Source organism: Myxocyprinus asiaticus, chromosome 18 (assembly GCF_019703515.2).
Source record: "Myxocyprinus asiaticus isolate MX2 ecotype Aquarium Trade chromosome 18, UBuf_Myxa_2, whole genome shotgun sequence".
In the NCBI taxonomy this organism is placed as follows: Eukaryota; Metazoa; Chordata; class Actinopteri; order Cypriniformes; family Catostomidae; genus Myxocyprinus; species Myxocyprinus asiaticus.
In genome coordinates this window covers 37,116,094-37,138,044 of record NC_059361.1, presented here as the reverse complement: position 1 = coordinate 37,138,044, position 21,951 = coordinate 37,116,094, and the positions used below count along the sequence as shown (strand labels likewise).

At 37.3% G+C, this 21,951-nt stretch overlaps 1 long non-coding RNA gene across 1 annotated transcript; it reads right to left on the bottom strand.

Moving 5' to 3' along the window:
- Positions 1-4,289: 4,289 nt before the first annotated feature.
- On the bottom strand, positions 4,290-14,451 carry LOC127455718 (uncharacterized). Its single transcript, XR_007899732.1, has 3 exons — positions 14,357-14,451; positions 8,198-8,272; positions 4,290-4,478 (listed from the first exon to the last, which is right to left on the bottom strand). It is a non-coding gene; the product is annotated as an uncharacterized LOC127455718 (long non-coding RNA).
- Positions 14,452-21,951: the final 7,500 nt, after the last annotated feature.

The following is a 21,951-nucleotide window of genomic DNA, read 5'->3' as shown; positions in this document are numbered from 1 at the left end:
TATTACAGACCCACCTACATATACACACTTATTCCAGCATGATTAGCTTGCTTAGTAGCTCACCTGATAGTGTTGGAATTTGGACTCAGAGACCAAGCCTTGAGCCCAGCCAAGCACGCTCTAAATGAAAGTGAATGTGAAGCAAAAGCGCCATAGAAGCGACATGAAATTACGTGGTTGCTTCAGTAAATGTGCTTTTCATGTCGAATTTACTTTTAAAACACTATCGTTTAGGTTTAGGCATAGGCTAAGGGTAAGGATGTCTGTTTTATTCACCTCTCATTTATCTTTTAAAACACTATCGGTTATGTTTAGGCTGAAGTTTTAGGTTACAGAGGTATGTTTTACTCATTAATACATCCATCTAATATTCACCTTAAAAACCTTGTTCGATTACAACATAATTTCACTCGCTTTTGGCGCCCCCCCCCCCATTGGACATTTCACTGTGAAACATTAGCTAAATGTGTAATGAAGCACGTAAATTTGGTTTGCAAAAATATTTCCATGAACACGTAAGTTTCATGAGATCAGACTGTGACTAGCACAATTTTGTCACACTTTAATAGTGTTTAGGTTTCCATTCAGCAAATAACTAAATAAACACATTGCGTGATTATGAAAATGTATTATCACAAGCGGTAAATTGGCATGCTGCATGCAGGTGCGAGGGACTGCATATGAATAAAATACATTCTCCACCTCTCGCTGTTGATCGCATGCCAGTGATTAACCCTCCGTGCCCTAGGCTGCCGACCTCTGATCTATACAATTAATACATTAACATAAATACGATTTAGAAACAGAAACAGCCAACTCTATTACTCTGTTGACCTCTGAGTCTTTGCAACCAAACCCCAAGGTTTACATTAAGTATTCCCACCAGATAACCTTGCCTGTACAGTCTCCAGACATAGATAGCAGGATAGTTCAATTCATTACATCTTGGGCAAGAGGATAATACATGAACATGCCAGAATAAATCATAGAACTTGCATCTGTTGTGGTGAAATAAGCAGATTCAGAGTGCTGAGGAGCGGCAGACCTTAATCAGTGTCATGCAATGGTTGCCTTATCTACACAAGCAGATACCTGCCCTCTTACTTATATATCTGCTTCCTTCCTTACTTGTCGCATTAGCGTTCAAATACAGCTGTTGTTGGCCAGAGGAGATATCTCATTCCTTAATAACAACACAAGATGGGTTTTAAATGCTTTGGTTGAGAACTGATAACCTCCCGCCTCGCTCAGAAGGCATTGTTCAAAGTCACAGTGAGCGGCGTGGGCTGCTGAAACCCCAGAAAACAACATTAAGAACTTACTTACTCTGCATAAAAGAGAATGGTGATGCACAAAATCAGAGGAACTGTTGACAAGTGTTTTAAGTGTCATAGTTCAACTTCACACATGGTCGGATGCATCTCACTTTCTCTTATCAGTGGAAACAGATGGTTTAAGGGACATCTGAAATGCTGAGATGGACGGAGTGCTTGTTCAGATGGACTTAAAGGGATAGTTCACCCAAAAATGAAAATTCTCTCATTATTCACTTACCCTGATGCCATCCCAGATGTGTATGACCGTCTTTCTTCAGCAGAACACAAATGCAGATTTTAAAATGAAGATCTCTGTCAGGTCCTTATAATAGAAATGCAGGGGTGTCAACACTTTGACGTTCCAAAAGTCACATTTAGGCAGCATAAAAGTAATCCACACGACTCCAAACGATCAATGAATGTCTTCTGAAGCAGCCTGGTCTCAGGCACAAAACCAAGCAAAATGAGGTTGCAATCATACGAGGTTTGAATTTTAGTTGAAGGTTTTAACAAAACGTACCTCCCTAACCTAAAACTGTACCCTGAACTTAACCAATAGTGTCTGAAGAGAGAAATGAGAGTTTAACAAAACCTAACCTTAACCGATAGCACATTTTCTGAAGCAACCACGTCAATCCGTGTCGCTTCTATGTCTCTGTCTTGTCACGTATCAGCTTGAGTTCTTGTCTGGTTTTGAACCACGGTCCTCCAAGTTCAAAGTCCAACACACTATAAGGTGAGCTACTGCATAAGCTAATCTGATCAGAATTTGCAAAAATGTCACGTTTTCACTATGAGACCAGGTTGGTCAATAGTTCAATAAACACCCATAAGAAATGCATGGTAAACTCAAACATACATTATGTGAGTCTGTCATTGATTGAGGGCCTACAGCTCTTTTAGCATCACAAGGCAAAAGATGCAACAAGATGAAACTGTATTTACTGATCCATTCTTTTAGATTGTGGACAAAAGCAACACTCAAACGATTAGACCGCGCCTTCTCATGACGAATAATGGACCCTTTTCACATTTCCGGGTTTGGAATGCAAAAGTAAACTATTGCAGGTTAAACCTCTATAGCGGGGAATGCAAGACCACAGCAAATATTATTTTTGCTTACCCGTTTGCTTAAAAAGCAAAACAAAACAAAAATTCCACAAGAAAAAAAATATGATGGTTAAAAGAGAGAAGATAGCAAATTTACTGTCACTTCCTTAGCAGCTTATTAAAAACACCATCGCGGCTAGCTAGTATTTTTAAACTAATTCCAGGGTTATATAACACAAAGCATGATGTCATGAATTGAAAATATGAAAACGTTTGCTATATTTACAGGTCCTTTTTATGCTACTAACTAAAAACTGCTGATGTATAGCTGTTAAATAATATGTCTACATCATATCCAGTGACCGTCACACAGTTATTGTTCTGGATGTCTTAAAAAAAAAAAAAAAAAAAAAAAAAAAGGAATCTTCTAAATAAGAATAAATCACACTATCTGCCATCTTGAAAAAAAAAAAAACATACATATCAGTTAAAATGTGTTTTGTTTCATTACCCTTTAACCTTTAACCCTTATACCTCGGGTCTTTAGAGACCGGGGACCTCATTCCACCTCCTTTACCTTGTCTATTTTTTGTAGTTGTGCCCACACCTCTTTAGTATTCCTCAATCTATCTCTTAGTGTAACACAAAATAAATAAATAAATAAATAAAATACAAATTGCAACTTATGTATAATGGTTTAAGTACTAAAAGTGTATAGGGTCTTTAGAGACCCGAGGTATGTAAGAGTATCTGGGTTTTTTCACACTTCCATAAATTATATATATATATATATATATATATATATATATATATATATATATATATATATATTATTTAAGTTTACTATCACAGGATATCTATTTTTTTATTACAAGAGAAATTAGTACTATAGTCATACAAGTAAACACTATATCACATAGATTTTCTGTGCAACAATGAATTATCAACAATGGTGAATTATCAGTATCCCATGTGCATGTATACATGCATATTATACTTGTATGTTTCAGTGATTGATTTGATTTACATTTGACATTGCTTTTTGATGAAGAAACATCATTGAAGTAAACTACAGAAAGTGCAACACGTGAAAAGTATTATGATATGACTATTGTCATCTGGGTGTACTACTAAAATAATGTAAGTTGTGCATCTATTTAGACTCAATAAGTGCCTGAGAAAATACATATGTGTAACGTATGTGTAACTTAGCTGTAGCTGATGTGTATCTTATGTGTAGATTATGTGTAATGTGTAGCTCAATATGTGTTTGACAGCCAGTTGCATCTCATGAAATTTCAGTGTGAAAATAATGAATCTTGTTCTTGATTTGTCCTAATTTGTTGCATTATCTGGATTTGTAAGAGTGAGAAATGAAGAAACAAAATGAAGCACATAAAGGCAGCATAAAAGTAATCCATACAATTCCAGTGGTTAAATCCATATCTTCAGAAGCGACATGATAGGTTAGGGTGAGAAACAGATCAATATTTAAGTTCCTTTTTTACTATAAATTCTCTTATCTGCCCAGATATGAACAAAGAATGTGTATCGCCAAAAACAAAAGAAAGTGAAAGTGGAGATTTATAGTAAAAAAGGACTTAAATATTTATCTGTTTCTCACCCACACTTATCATATCGCTTCTGAAGATTTGGATTTACCACTGGAGTCATATAGATTACTTTTATGCTGCCTATATATGCTTTTTAGACCTTCAAAGTTCTGGTTACCATTCACTTGCATTATATGGACCTACAGATCTGAGATATTCTTCAAAAAAATCTTCGTTTGTGTTCAGCAGAAGAAAGAAAGTCAAACACATCTGGGATGGCATGAGGGTGAGCAAATGATGCAAGAATTTTCATTTTTGGGTGAACTATACTGTAACAGGTTCAAGGAATGAGGAAGCGGAAGACGGAGAATCCAACACAAAGGTACATTTATTATTAACAAAAACATGTTCGCTTGAGTGCACAATGGTGTAGGTTCAGACAAATCACTCAACAGGTTGATCATTGAAAAGGCAGTGGCCAGCACACACGAATGTTGTCAGCTGGGTTCTCCCTCTCTCACTCTGAAGTCTGGCCCCTTTTTATTTCCGCCGTCTCTCACTGCAAACATAGAAACAGCAATTACCAGCAATTCATCTCAGGTGAAAACTCTTACCGCTTCCTCTCTCCTCAGATGAACACTCGACCATGCCCTCTCCTCCACATATACCTTTAAGTGCCTTTTTTCACTCAGTAAAAGACAAATAGTGAGTAAAATACCCACAGAAAATCATTAAAATCATAATTATTCAATATTGTCACGAATCCCGCCTCTGTAGTTCCTCCCGCTCACCACCAGAGGGCTCCATCACCCGAGTACTAACTTTTAACTCTCTGAACTCCATTTCCCATAATCCCCGTACCTGGCACTGATTACCTGCTCATGTGTTTCTCATTAACTCAGCTATTTATGACTCACTTTCACTGCCTGTCATTGCGAAGTCTTGTTTTGCCCTGGCTGACATTTCTGAGCGTTCTCTGAGTTTGTTACTATACCTGTGTATGATCCTGCCCTGACCTCTTGCCTGTTTATTAACTACCTCTCTGGGTTACCTTGGATGTTACTGTTGCTGATGATTGACCCCTGCTTGTCTGTATTATTACGTTTACTGTTTTTAAAGCTGCACATGGATCTCCACTCCGCTGACTCATCATTACAGAAGACTTTGCCACAAACCGATCCAGCGGCTTTTTTCAACTAACCACCGAGGTCTCGGCACAAGTGAATTTACTGGCCGTACACCATCAACAGCTTGACCGGCTGACATCGTTAACAGAGGAGCTTGTTAAAACCCTGCAGAACCTCCGTTTACCCACACCAAACCGTTCAGCTCCTTCATCAAACCCAGCGGCCCATGCCTGCCACGGCCAACGAGTCGACGTCCATGCCTGCCACGGCCAATGAGCCAGCGCCTGCCACGGCCAACGAACCAACATCCACGCCTGCCACGGCCAACGAGCCGACGTCCACGCCTGCCACGGCCAATGAGCCCACATCTGCCATGGCCAACACCCACGCACAGTCAATGAGCTGGAAGCCTCGTCCGTCCCAGAGCCAGCATTGCCAGTCTCGTCCGTTCCAGAGCCAGCGTTGTCAGTTGAGTTTGTTACATTACCTGCGTATGATTCTGGACTGTTTACCCTGTGTTGACCCATTGCTGCCTGCTTACTATTGCTGCCTTGTTTACCTGGATATAACCTGTGATTGTCTGCCGCCTGCCCTGACCTCTTACCTGTTTATTAACTACCTCTCAGGATTACCTTGGATGTTACTGTTGCTGGCGATTGACCCCTGCCTGTCTGTATTATTACGTTAAATGTTATTAAAGCCGCACATGGATCTCCACTCTGCTGACTCATCATTACAATTATACTGTATTTGACATTACATTTGATTCTTATATGCATTTTAGCAAAACTGTCAAAATGGTAAAAGATTATCCTACTCAAATGCATGTGACATCAAATAAACAAGAGTTAGGTCAGAGGTTATCAGACTAGATTACCCCAAAAATATAATACAAGGGATTACGTTACTGATTGCGATTTTAGTAATTTGTAATCAGTACCAGATTCCAATTCAGAAGTACTCTACCCAGCACAGATCACAAAATCTGTAAAAAAAAAAAAAACTAAATTTTGCTTCCATATAGAGTCTAGACCATAGCTACAGTATCAAATGGCTTTAGAAGATTTGGAATATAGCGTACAGCCATAGGGACTTGTTTTATGTGTTTTTTGTCCTTTTTGGTCCTTGACAGACATGGTCAATATGAACTGCCTTGTATAGAAAGAGATGCTATTACTTTAAGCCCATCATATTTGTGTCATTAGATCATGGTGACACGGCTGCTTCGAGACAGACCCCTGCTGAAAGATACATTGAAGATCTAATTGAAATTCAGATACTTGTCTCACACACATTCAAAGATAAATGATTTCTACACTGATTGCCGGCCTATAGAACAGTCCCATTGTGCCTTTTGTCATGATGAAAACGTTGGTGAGCAACTGGTGGCTGACTGCACAAATGTAACAAAATCTATGCCTGACAGCGTAGAGGTTCTGTATTCATTTGTCTTCATCCAACTCTCTCTTTAGAGAGAGAGAGTGAAGGTTTGAAGACTTCCTCTCAGGTGTACTTCTTTATTCACCTATTATCTGCTCTCAAAACTCTTCCCTCAGTAGGGTTCAAGAGGTAAAAATATTTCATTTTTTGCAAAGAGTAATTTGTACTGATAATGTATTAACCCTTCAAGACAGACCTACTGTACCATGAGCTCTGAGGTTGTTAAGCAATGATATATGCTTATGTAGAAGCCAAAATTCAGTGTGATTTCAGCTCCATTTAAAAAAAATTCTGGTGATGCACTACAATACCCATAATCCTGAAGAGAAATCCACCAATCAGAGAAACATTGTTACCATTGTAGAGGATATCACGGCAAAACAGCTAAACTTTTACCACCCACTCCCATAAATCATTATCATAATTGAGTAATCAAGTTATTTCTTGATGTAATCAGGTCAGTCTCCGTAAACTCCCAAATTACTTATATGTTTAAGGGTCCTATTTTAAGCGCGCAAGTGCGAAGTGCAGTGCAATGCCTTAACTCATAAGAGCCAAGTCAATGGGCATGGCCATGAAGTTTTGGTATTTTCGTGTAAGCATATGCTAAGTGTAGGCGCAAGTGGGTTTGGCGAATTCGCCCACGCAAGGTGTTAATCGGGTCAATGTAGGTTTTTCTCCGGCACCGTCTCTATCCAATTATACAGTCCATTCCCTGCTAAGCACCAGCGATATAAACAAAGACAGTATATTCATAAGAAGCTTTTATTGAAATACATTTATTGAAACTTCTTAGCGCAACGACCAAATTCTTAGGAAAATAGCAAATTGCGCTTTGCTGTACTTTATTGACTGTACACATACAGTTTGCGTTTCTACACCTACAGTAGCACAAACACTCCCACCCATGGCCATTTGCCCTTTGCGCTGGCATGAAAATTGCACTCAGAATTAGCACTCTCACAAAAATGTTATAAGAGGCTGCACACGGTCGTAGCGTGTTGCGCTGCACTCTGCGCATGCACGAAAATAGAGCCTTAAATATTTTACAATAAACTTCAAATGGGGTCATTGGCTGGTTAGCTGATACTTATCCTGCTGGTAAATGCTGGTACTGCACCATGTAATGGCAAAAAGCATGTTTCTCCATTGACAGCCATCCAAGAGTATTGTGTTTATCTCCCCCCTCTCCCCTCCCCATTAACATTTTTTAAATTTATTATATATTATTATTTTTTTATATTATTATTATTTTAAAATGTTATCATTTTTTACTACTTTTACTTCTTTTTATTATTTTTTTTTATGTAGATGCATTTTTTTGAAAATGCATTAAAAAGACAAATATAATCCAGTCTTCGATCACATAATTCAAAATGTTTTGGGGTATGTGTATATGGATTTTGACCTTTTTCTGACTATTTTATATATGTTTTAATCAAATGTTGTGTAAAGTGGTGAAGACCAAAAGGTTTAAAATATATCCCTCTATCACCTCTTCCTTTTTCTCTCACTTTAAGAGTTAGTTTAATGCATCATTCATCCCTAGAAATTGACCATCACTCCTGCTGTCTCCTGTCTTCTTCACATACACAGAGAACATTGTACAAGTCATGTGTCTCTGGCCACCCAGACACAGGCAGTCCATTTGACAGTCTGGGACCTTTGAAGCCTCAGTCTCAAATTAAAGATTTATAGATATGCCACACACCCCGTACTACCCCAGCCATTCTCTCCAGTCCATATCAGTTCTTGGACTCCACAGTACTCTCCAAGTAAAAGCTTCCTACGAGACAAAGATGGGGAGGGGAGGAAAGGAAACTGAAAATTACCAAAAAGGAGCACCACAGATGAATCATGCATCAGTGCACTTTGTCCATACCATTATTACAGACCATGTGTCGACTGCTGTGATGTTAGGGATTAACATAGAGGGTTTTGCTGTGAAAATAAACACCCTAGCTCAAGTGCCACAAAGATACTTGTGTTAGCTCACAATGGAGAGACCTCAGATTTATTGTTGATAATGCTGTTCTTTTATATAAAATCGCCTATTTGATCCACTTTTCCACTGGAGCCAACGTTACTTGAATGGCAGCTTTGAATAGCAAAGCCCAGGCTCCATGACATTCAGTTGTTGGTTGTCACTGAAAACCATTTGACGCATGTGTTTGTACATAGAACAACGATTAAAAACAGTGCAGACATAACGCAAGCACTCATCATGTGAGAGCAGGACAGACTGACAAACTCAAATTTGTTATTTATATTTTATTTATAATTATTTGAATTATGTATTTGTATTGATTTATCTTTATTTGAGGGCATTTCTTATCAATATTGATATATTGATTACGTAATTAAATTACACATATTTATTGATTGACAACACTCATTTAAAGGTGTTGATTATAGTTATAGAAACAATATATTTTAAGGTTATTGCCAAATATTCAGTGTTGTCAGTCGATTAACATTTTTTATTACGATTTATCACATTTTTCATAGTGAATCGCGATTAATCACAGATTTTGAAAGTGCTGAAATTTGACACTATATATACTTATTTTCCAGTCTAAATGCCCTTATTCCTTCTTAGGAAAGAAAACAAAACAATATGTAACAATATAATGCTTTATTAACATTTTCCAAACATAGCCTTCCACAGTATAAAGATAGAAATGTACTAAAATAGCACCAATTCAAGTAGCATTAAATGTTTTGCAAAGTCTATTTGGGAGGTTGCCTAATTGAAAGAACTAGTCCCCACATTGGTTGCATGTGTTCATTGCAATGGGCATTAAATCTCATAAACTCTCATCCTCCACAATGTTAATCTGCCAGTAGACTGTGGCTATCCGCAGGGTGTCAATGTAAGCATCAAGCGCCGCTATGATCTCCACATGAAAAGTGCTTATAAAAAACGTCTTGTTCTACATTTTCATAATAGTTAAAACTTGACGTGCTTCTGCGGTAATTAAATTGTGCATTATACAGGCTGCAAAGTACTTGATTTCTATCACAAGTTGTGTATGACAAATAGTGTTAAGAGGTCCTTTCTCCACCATTTGATCACTGACACGGAATCACTTCTGTTTGTGTTGTGGTGTGTGAGTCAGTGTAATGATTACAGGCGGACACATCGCAAAGGTTCCGCCCTACTCTGATTAGTGTTTCTGCTGGTTTCTGCTTTTGTAACGGGAGCCAGCTGATAGATAGCTGTGCAATGCGTATAAACCTCACTCTCCTGACTTCAAGAGTTGCACTAGCGACTGATGCTAGAGGCTGTAGCATTTAGCCTCCTTGTTAGCGCACCTCTTGAGGTCAGGAGAGTGAGGTTTATACACATTGCACAGTCTATCAGCTGGCCCTCGTTACACTTTATTAATGGTAAATGCGTTAATCACAATTAAGAAAAATGAAAATAAACGCGATAAGAAAATTAGGTTGAGATTGTAGGGAGACCGACTCAAATGCATCATTCACTGTGTGCCATGGAAGTGGGTCGTCTCTGCAGAACTCTTTCGGTGTGCTTTGTTTGCCGTGATTCTTTGGTGGATCGTTTGCCTTTATGATCAAGGGTAGTGTAATTCTTCAACTAGAATCAAGCTATTAAACTATTTATTTATTTTTAAAAATAAATACAAATAAAATAAAAAATGTGAAATAACGTTGATTGATGGCTTCAGTAAAATCATATACCATCGATTAACAAACTCTCACAGTAGGTCTGTTTTTAAGGTTAATAAGTTATTGTTAATTATCAATTCTCCTATGGAAAAAAATGATCAGATTTTTACTTTGAGAAACAAACTATTTCTCTCTGTTGGCTAATTAGAATGACCTCGGTAGCTCCTGCTGGTAGATGCCTGAATTACACCTTATGGTGCCGAAAATTATATTTCCTAATTGTGGCCATTCAGAAAAAAAAAAAAAAAAACTAAAGACATTTTTGTTGGTTTATTTATTTTCGATTTTTATCTATTGATTTTACCAAACTACGGTCAATATTTTCATTAAAAATATAACATGGTCATCTGAACAATAATTAATTGTCCTTAATAATTAATTGTTTTTCTTTTTTTTTTTTTTTTTTTTCAAAACACTACACATAAATAGTTGTCTCCTGGCATATTAGAACACCTTGCTCTCAGCTGATCCAAAAGTCATTTCACAGATGTAAACAAATTGACACTTGGATAAGCTCCCCCTCGCTTAATAGAGCTTCCCATTGAAATGAATTTGAGCTGTTCTGTATAATGTGCTCATAAATAGGTGAAAATTGAATGGATATTTTTGACCCAAAAGTGACAATTCTGTCATTATTTACTCAAACGCATGTGGTTCCAAACCCACCATGCAATTGAAGCCACGTTTAACTTTTGAGTTGGAAATGGCATTTATTTACAGCAAGTTAGCTGAGTTTCAGTGATGTCTTGGAAGTGTACCTCTCTCATACTCTCTCTCTGCTGTTTTAAACCTCAGGAGTAGCCTATTAGATGTCACAGAGTGTATGGTCTTTCCATGAAAGTTGCAGAGAGCAAAATTGCTTCAGCAGTGAGCAAATAGACAGAGTCCAAGTTTAATGACGGTTCAACATACCTGGTGAAAATGAAAAGAGAAAGTCACATAGTGGGTGTTATATGTTTCCTATTTGTGAAAAGGAGAGCAGGGTGAGTGCCCGGGGTCGATGACAGTCCAGGGGCGGGTTTATGATTTCTGAGGCCTCAAGCAATCGAACTCGGGGCCCTATTTCGAAAATGTTTGCTTAAAAAATTACATAAAATGTATTTTAAATCTTAATTTTAAATTAATCCTATCAACCGTTGTAGCCAAGTACCAGTGATTCAGTAGCGAAGCTATATTTTTGACTAGGTAGCGGCGTAGCGTTGAGAAAAGCTACACCACTACATCATGCCTTGTACCCGGTGTTTACTATCGCCAGTTTTGAATAAAAACTAAAGATGTCCGATCACAAATGAATCGCTCATCTGAGTCGGTTCTTTAAAATGAATTGGTCACACGTGATAGGAAAGCAGTCTGAATCGGTTTGAAATTCAATCTGAATGACTCAGAAAGCTTGCGCTGGCACTGCTGAATCATTTGTGCACGCTCTCACTTGCCAACAAGCTCACAGAATATTTTATAACACGGAAAATAAAGATAACGCTGGTTGCAGTGGATCTACAATCAATGGAAGCGAAACCTGCAAATGCGTCCTATCGTTTGCCAGTGATGAAGAAGGTCTTTATAAAGTTCAACATGTTTGCAGCTTGTAAACGCTGGTCACTCGTGTCCAGCATTTAGCCCCTTTAGCCAAGTGGACCCATTGTATGATTCATCGTGAATCTCTCGCATCAAAGCAAATGCCTGAGTCTCTGGAGTCAGTTTTAAAGCAGGCAGTGCAAATGGTCAATTTCATTAAAACACGGCCATTAAATGCATGCTTGTTTTCCTTGCTTTGTCAGGAAATGGGAGCTGAACATGAGCAGCTCCTATTTCACACTGAGGTTCGCTGGCTCTCCAGAGGTCGGGTTTTACTTCGCCTCTACGAATTGCGTTCAGAGGTGAAAACGTTTCTTGTTGATGCGAAGTCCGACCTTGCGCGGTACCTGGACGACCCCCTGTGGTTGGCGCAGTTGTCATACCTTGTAGACATTTTCGACAGGTTGAATTTGTTGAACACATCGATGCAAGGGAGAGAAGCCAACATCTTGCTTCTTTCAGACAAAGTCAGTGCATTCGTTGGCAAATTGGATCTTTGGCGTGATCGGCTGATTAATAAAAATGTTGACATGTTTCCCAACTTCGCTGACTGTGTGCAAGAGACAGGGATAAATGTCTCTCCTTTGATTAACAGTCGCTCAACATGTTGAAACAACAATTCAGCCATTATTTCAGTGAGGATTTCAGTTAATTTGCTTGGGTCAGAGACCCCTTCAGTTGCCCAGGAAAAGACCTTTCAGTTGACATGGAGGAGCAGTTAGTCGAATTAAAGAGCGACACCAGATTGCGAAACCTCTATAGCTCTTGCTCTCTGCCTTCGTTTTGGTTGAGTGTGATGACTGAATATCCTCAGTTGTCTGACACTGCCGTAAAATTACTTTTTCCATTCGCCTCAACTTATCTGTGCGAGGCCGTGTTTTCAAAATCGACTGCCTTGAAAACAAAGTACCGAAATCGGCTCCAGGTGGAGGATGACATCAGGCTTGCGCTGTCCAACACTGAACCACGCATTGCACTTCTTTGTAAAAAGAAGAAAGCGCAGGTATCCCACTGATTGATTTAACAATGTCATGGCTAATGAGACGCACCCTGCGTCCCAATTCGCGGGGAGTGCCACATGATAGGGGAGGCTTGGGGGGGCTTTAGTTCCAAAAGGTTGAGAACCTCTGGTATAGATGAATATATAGAAGAACAGTATACTGTATGTATGCAGAGTTTTTATACAGGAATGTGCAAATGAAATTATGTTTAAATGGGTATGGGTTTGTAGAGGTAGTCTGAAAAATCTGAAAAATATAATGTAAAAATAACGACTTAAAATGTTGAACACATGGGTTTGTATAAGTAGCATGTCTAAATATGAATTTACATGTTTGTTTGTTTGTTTGTTTGTTTTACTGGCACATACTGGTACGTATTGCAACATTCTGTATACTTGTATACTGCATTGCACTAAATTGTAATATACTGTACCATGGCTTTGATAAACGTCATTTGAATACGTCTTTTAGATGCTTTGTCTATGACAGTATGCGCTGTGCATCTGTGGTTGAAAAAAATAAGTGGTTTAAATATAGAAAGCTACTTTTAGCATGTACCTTGTAGTGTAATTTGCTACTTTCTCTGAAGTGTAGATTTTAGCTTAGCTTAACTAATTTTTCTGTTGAGTAGTTTGTAACTTAGCTTGCTACATTTTTTGAGTAGCTTGCCCAACACTGCAAAGTGCATTCAAAATGTTTAATGAAATAAAAATCTAGTTAAAGATAATTAATGCATGTTTTCCAGTTTTTCTACAATACAGTGATGAAAAAGCAGTATTTACCTACATATATTTTTACAAAACATATTATTATTATTATTTTTTTTTTTTTTTTTTTGTGAACAGGGTGTGCAAAACCTACTACTTCACCCAGTAACATTTTGGAATTCAGTTGTTATTTATTAATATTATAACCCAACAGTTATTTATTGTTGTCCGGTTTGTCATTATAATATGATACAGTATTATTTGAGGATTTGTTGTATACAATAGTAATATATTCCTGTCTTATTTACTTTACTTTCACCTGGAGCTTATATTCTGATGCTGAGGCTGTATTTTATGTAAGCATTGTAGGCAACATTCGTAACGGTAACAATAAACATACAAGGCATGGCAGCCCCTCAACACACTAGAGCAGAAGGGGGTAAAAAAACATACATTGCCAACAATCTGGAATAACAGTCACCTCTTTGCAACTTGAACTTGTTCAGAACGTTAAATCTTTGTGGCACCTGCATTAAAAAACAATCTAGACACAGTTCAACGACTGATACAGAACGCAGGTGTCTCGGCATGCATTTTTGAAACCTTAAGCTCTTATTAATTTGACACAGCGTCTAAAAATGTGCCAGTCCTCCGTGAGAAACTGAAGAAACAGCGAGACGCAGTGCAGCAGGTATGGACGTTCGTCCAGCGCGTGTTTACATAGGAAAACAATGGAAAAGCAGAGCAGACACATGCAAAAACACGTTCCGTGTGAACAGCCCCCAACTCATCGTTCGCGCGCATCTGTAAGTGAGAGCGCGTGCGCGAAACAAGTTCGGACGGCCTATATATTTTTTTCATAAATTACAATCCCGAACCCTACTTAAAAAAACTCACCTGTCCCGACTCCAGCGGTTTCGCTGTCAACAGCGTATTCGCGCGTGTACCCAGAACATCATGTCACCCCTCAAGCGTTTTTTGCAGAGTTTTCCTGCAGGGGCGGGGCCCTACGCCATTGCGTGTTTTGCGTGGTGGTTAAAACCGCTACTGTGACAGTACCATGTGTTCATGAACAGAGACAAAATGAGCTGCACAGTAATTAATTACATTTAAGTGATTATTTAGTATATTGTGCACCCAACCAGTAATCTGTCAAAACCGTTTGAAAATACAAATATTTTGTGGTAAATTAGTGGAAATTGCTGCAAAACCATTTTATAATTGACTTCCAGGAAGAATCCTTTTGCAAACCAGTGAGCCAATCAAGAAACAATTTAGTAGAACAGTTAGATTTTCATATAACAGCTATACAGGCATTAAAATCACATGCTGTTGTTGTTGATTGATGTTTTTTTTTTTTTTTTTTTTTTTGTTTATCAAAGAAAGGAGGTGCTGGTAAATTAAGCATATGTCTAAGCAGGTCACTCATTCTTTTGTTTTTTAAGTTATTCAAAAATACATTAAAAATGCAATTCACACAAAGGATTACTTAATTACACATCTACTATAATGAACATGTTTTCAACATCTGAGTTCAGACTCAGTTTAATATGTTTTATGTGTGTTAAAATAAAACATGTTTAAGTGCGACGTCTGGAGACAGTAAAAAAATAAAAATAAATAAATACAATATTACACACACTATAAAAAAAATTCTGTAATTTTAAAGGTAAAAGACTGTAAAAGTGCTGCAGAAATAAAACATTAATTGATTAACGAATATTAACTGTAAATTATACAGTAAAAAAATTGTAATATATTTTAAAAGACAATACAATAAAGAATTTTACATGTAAAAAGTATGATTTTCCTGTATAATTAATGGTAAAAATGTACATTATGTTTAACAAGAGAGTACATGTACTTTTTACAGTAAATTATTTTTAAAACTACAGTAAAAAACAATAATTGGGTGAACCCACAATTCCCTGCATGACCCATTATATTTCATTATATTTTATGGGAAATTTTTATGTCTCTTCTTATTTTTAATATCAGTTATGTTCATTGGGATGTTCTGTTTTATATGTAATGTACTTTATTTAATTTTTACTGCAATATTTAAATTTCACATGTGTTACCCTGATAGTGTTTAGTGTTTGTGTGAGTGACGCTGAGCACTGTCTCTACATGTTTATTGGTTATTGCTCCTGGAAGAGCCACTATTGGTCAACTTCATGTCATCATGTGCTCTTCAGAGTTTTACAGTTTCAGAAGGTTAATATCAAGTTTATGACATTTTTTACTGTAAATTTAACAGAATGTTTTTTTTTTTTTTTTTTTTTTTTTTTTACAGTGCCATCGTGGTCATGTTAATTACAAAAGTTTTAAACTGTAAAATTTACAGGCTGTTCTGTAAAGTTGTTTACATATTTACTGTATTTTTTACATAATTATTCTGGCAACCACAGCTGACAGTTTTTGTTTTGTTTTTTTTTTTTGTTTTTTTTGTTTTGTTTTTTTTTGGTAAAAACAACAGGTTTTTGTTTTTGTTTTTTTTACAGTGCAAAATAGGTGCTGTAAAGCAAAACAAAACTTTCTATTTCTCATCAAAAAAATGACAACTGAAAATGAGCTTGGCACTTCGTATATTCATGAAGAAAGTTCCACAATTGCACCCTTTTTGAAGAATTTGGAACAAACCTGTTAAATGTCGTTCTTTTTTTTATGTTTAAGGTTGACTAAAAAGTACCAATTTTATACCTGTAGCGCACCTGTCATTTAAAATAATATTTGTAGGTCATATTTTTTCTGAGACTTAACATTTAATGGAGTTCTAAACAAAGGTTCGAGAGGAGCTTGTCAAGTTAAACCTGTCAATCACAATTCAAGCGCATATCAGCAGCTGCTTACCTCACTGCCATGAAAATTATTCTCTCATATTCTCTCATTTGGCCCCGCCCACTTACCCGCAGCAGACCACATGTCTCTCTGCTCAGACCGAAGCTTTTCTACTCATTGCTTACGGTTGCTCGGTCTGACAAGCTCTGCAGAACTCCCCATAGGAATGAATGGGCAATTGCCGCGAACTGCGCTGTTTTTCTGCAAAATATTCTCAAAAATGGAATGGATAATATTCTTAAATGGGCTGGAATGATGAGTGACATTGTAACGCATGTTTATCTTATGTTTGTTGTAAAAGAAATTGTTAAATTACACAGTAATTTGATTGAAAACTGTGGAGACTCTGAATCAGAATCGAGGCAAACGATTATAACAGTCACTTGAAAAGAGAAAAGCGTCATTTGATAGTGATTACACACCTGAAAACATTAGTGTAAGTAAACAGAACTGCTTCTAATGTCTTCTAACACACTCATTTTGATGCTGATAACTCTTTATTTACTATCACCTTTACTAATACCTGAATCAATACCTAAATTAATTCATGTTAAGTTATTATTTCGTTAACATTATGTCATCACTTCAGTCTATTACGATGGACTTCAGAGGATGAACTGATGCCAACTCCAACCATAAGACATGGGATACTTCATATGCCATTGCCTGAACCTTGGATTTAGGATAGACCTCACTGAAATTACCGGCCGGTTGAACTCCAATGCACCTAAGTGATCTCTGCCTGCATCACCTCGGTCTAATGATGGACTACACTCTTGAAATGGAATACACATACTATCAATTAATTGCCAACAAAACCCTTCATCAGCCAACTAACAAGGACAGTTGCATCTATGTGAACTTCTGCAGTTAATCCACTTCAAAACATTCATCATTAATCTTGCAGTTCCTACAAATTTTTTGTTTAAACACTGACCCTTAACACTTACTTAGTTTAATAATTTTAAACCATGACTTACACTATACATAAGTAATATTGGCATTATATTCATGATGTTAGCCAGAGGGGAACTGGCCCTCACAGTGAGCCTGGTTTCTCCCAATGTTATTTTTCGTCATTAATCCTCAGGGGTCGACGGATGCGCCGGCACGTCCTGCTGGATTTTTTCCACATAACAGCGGAAACAACTTAAAATACTCTGTCATTTTTGGGCATACAGATAAGTGTAAGACATCATTAGAAACTATAAAGGGTCTACTTTTATTTGTGTACACTCACAATAACAACAAAACTCAAAATCCACATCAGCAATTCAATTAATTATCTGGTTAAGACTTTATTCTGAAAAAAGTTAAAATGCTTCATAAAGGTTTAAATGCTCCATAGAGTATTCATCTATTCAGAATATTCCTGCTTATGTAAAATAAAGAATCTGAAACATGCTCCATCTTTTCTTTTTCTTCTTCTTCTTCTTCTTCTTCTTTAAACTGTGCTAATTTTGAGAATGTTAACTGTTCTTGAGTTCTAAAAAGGCACTATATAAATTTATTATTATTATTATTTAAATAAATAATGGTGTCCTATCGTAAAAATTCCTGATATATTTACGTGACTTTCACCTGTTTGTTGGCTATATTGATTTATTTTCAGTTCTTGTAGTGTTTGAATTTGTATTTAATATTCACTGCAAAATGTGTGCTTGACATTTCACATTTTGCTTGACACCTCTTGCCTCCAGAATAATGTTGTTATACATGCACAGACAAACAAAAATTCTGTTTCATGCAGATATTAATATCAGAAATACCAGGAGAAAGCACAACATATTCCACAGTTAATGTAGCCTACAAATTCAGCTTCATCTGGTAAGAAAAAAAAGAATTAATTAATAATTGTGATGAGGAGGAGGGTGTGGCCAGGCCGAGAGGATGCACACCCGGCACTGAGCTGCCCAATCGGTGGGAGAGGGATTAAGGAGGAGCCGGGGACACCAGAGAGAGAGAGAGAGAGAGAGACGCAGCCGCTCTGTGTGTGTTTGTCGATGTGTCATTATGTTTACGTTTTATGTTGGTGTCTCATTAAAGTCTTGTTGGCTGTTAATTCAGTTCCCACATCCTCCTTTCCCAGGTTTCGGCACCAGTGTAAAAGTTCGGGAAAGGAGGATGCAGGAACCAAATTAAGAACTGCCAGAGCAGTGCTTTAACTCCCTGTCCCCACAGAAGCACCTTTACTATTCTGTCTCAACTACTCCACTGCCGCACCAGTGCTTTTAATCTGCTTCACTTTTTCTGTCTCAACAGCTCCACTGCCGCAGCAGTGTTTTCACTCAGCCCCCACAGGAGCACCATCTACTATTCTGTCTCATCAATTCCACTGTGCAGCTGTGCTTTCACTCTGATCCCACAGGAGCACCTTTTACTATTGTCCCAGCTACTTCACTGCCACAGCAGTACTTTCAATATGCTCCCGCAGGAGCACCTTTTACTATTGTCTCAATTACTCCACTGCCGCAGCAGTACTTTAATTCTGCTTCCAGGGGCACATCTTTAATATCAGCTCAACTACTTCACTGATGCAGAAGAACTTTCACTCCTAGCTCCCCCAGAACAGTCACCACCACAGCTGCAGTGCTTCCTTCCTCCCTGCCAGTTCACAAATGCAATTACTTCCTATTTTTCTCTGCGTATATGCTTTTTAGAAAAACAATACCCTTTTCTTGCCTTTTTGTTTTTCTAACCAACTCCTACTTTCTGTAAACACTTGTAAATAAGTGAACCAAGTATGTGAACTGGTTGATTGGTCATACACAGTGTCCTCAAGTGTGATTTAACACTTTTTGGAGGGAAACTCCCCCCCACACACACACACACATTTGTTTACCCTTATCAATCTATGTACCATTTCCACTTAAAGGACTAGGTGGACAAGCAAACTCATGTACTTATTATTATTATTATTATTATTATTATTATTATTATGGTGCCACTAAACAACTTAGTCAGGAATTAAGAGCTTGATGGTATTAAAGTAAATACATTACCTAACTGCAGGACCTTCTCAGTCAGAGAGCTGTGTCTGTCAGAGGACTGAAATGTTAATTGTTTTTGTCACAGGTTTTGATAGTGGTGATCTGTTTCTGTTCCTGCAGACACTGCAGTGGTTTGAGAGAGTCAACATGATGTATGTGACACTCGTATCTACTGCTTTTGTTCCTCTATTAGGCAAGAGCTTCATAAAGGGAGAGTAATTTCTGTTAAAATACTGTGGGTATATCACTACACTGTCACTGTTCTCTCCTGACCACCTGTCATTGATCTTCAGAGAGCCTTTGTGATGAAAATGATTGATACCCTGTGTTGCAGATTTAATGGTACAATGATTCCCATGATCATGACTGAAGTTCATAATTAATATTGATCCATGCCCTCTGCTGCTGGCAGCCTGTTCATATGTCTCAGTAGTACTTACACTATGGTCAAAAGTATGTGAAAACTCTTCTAATTAACAGTTTTGGCTGAGTCTTTAATTCCAATTAAGACTAATCTTAATGCAACAGCATACAATGAAATTCTAGACAAAAGCTTCCACTTTGTTGCACCAGTTTATGAAGGGCCATTTTCATGACAGTGCCCCTGTGCACAAAGCGAGGTCCATAAAGAAGTGACTTACTAAGTCTGAATTGAAATACCTACTGCAAGTCAGACCTCACCACCTAACACCTACAACCTGACCTCACTGTCTGAATCGGAGCAAATCCCTGCAGCCACTTTACAACAAATGGAAAGCTGAACTGAAGCAAAAATGTCTAATGGGAGATGGCGCTTGTCAGTTTTGGTATGATGGGGTCGATGCTAGGGTACTGAAATATTTGGAAGCAACGTGCTGACCACCCATGTTATAATGTTGACAGTGCATTGCAATTATTTAATCCAGATCCATTAATGATTAATTGTTCAATAGCCTAGGATATTGTTTATAATTATATGAATAGAATTATATGAATGATTGGTGCTATATGATTTAATAACAAATATATGATTAGAATAAACAAATATACAGTATTATGGATGTTTTTGGAGCTAGATTAATTTATGGTTATGTCCAGTCCATTCTGTTGTGTTTATGATCCCTAGTCCCACTGGAAGCTTCATGCATCAGGCAGAGATCTGATGTTCAACATTATTTATAAAAGTGTTTAACTAACACTGTGTTTAATTAGATATTATTTTTAATTTATTATTTATTTATTCATTCATTTTTTGCATGTACAATATTGTCCATTGTTTAAAACAAATAAAAGTTTGTGAAAATTGTCTGTAAAAGACTCCAGACTGTTGCAGACCGCACTGGTCAATTCACTTTCATGTGTTTTCGGACAGCTCTTGACCTTTCCAAGATGGCGGATGTGCAACGTATCGCAGTCCATTGGAATATCTGCTAAAACACTATGTATGGATATCTACTGTATGGTTTATTAATATTAGATAGTAGGCTGATGAAGTAATACATTTTAATACTATAATGTACTGTGCAAACCATGTTTAAGTGTTTAAAAAAAAAAAGTTCTGATGGAGATATGATGGTACATATGTGGCCTATGATATACATAGCAGCTAGTCTATTTCTTTTCCTCTATACATACATTTTGGAATTATGGATTAATTATGGATATTTAACAGGCAATATACGTATGGTGAAAACAGGGATTTAAGACAATGGAAGTTAATTTTTTTTAAGTAGATTTTTCTTTTCTTTATTCATTTGCAGTTTTCACTGAAAGGCACTGAAAGTAACCCTTTTAGTTCAGATATAATGCAGAAACAGTATCACACTATCATCTGTAAATTTTCATGCTAACAGCGAGAGGTGTTCCTGTGAACATCCACATCAACAATTGTGATTAGTGTTAACACAACACGGATCTCCAGGGAACTTCTGAGTATTAACACACCAGCCCTGTTTAATCTGAGCATTACATGAAATCCAGCGGAATAAACAGTTCTATCTTGATAACGAGCAGTGGCATAGCCATTACTGTTATGTGTTGTTCTGGGTGGCAGCACAGATGGAGCTCTCCTCTCTACAGTCATTTCCCTCATCAGATTATCAGTGAATTCATCTTTGATATTGCCTGCTTTAATGGACCAGCAAGGTCAGAAGGAAGTAATACATTTTGGGGCAATAAATCTAAAGACACTAATGCTGTTTGTGAACAGTATTAGCATAAGTTGTTCGGAAAAGGGGCAGCCTCTTAAATTGACATGGAAAAATTATGTGACTGTGAGGGTTTTGTCCTCATAAAATGACTGAATATTGCATGCAGGGACTAAAAACGGAACGAAAACCGAAAAAAACTAAATTTTTAACAAAACATAACTGAAAACTGGAACAAAGTGATTGTCAATTGTTCTGGAGTGAAAACAATATTTTTAAATGCTGGTAACCGGTTTTAACTGGTTAATTTTGTTCCAATAATTTTTTTCATGAAACCAAAGGCCAAAGGGTTTATCACAGTTAATTTATGGAACTACACCACTTCATGTTGCCCAAGAAAATGAAACATATCCTTTGATCCTAAGGGAAACTGCTGCAACACATATTTCTTTGCCTAATTGCCAGTTGTGGATGTCATATTCACTGAATGAAGACCTGTTTAACAACTATGTATAAATACTACATACATTATACA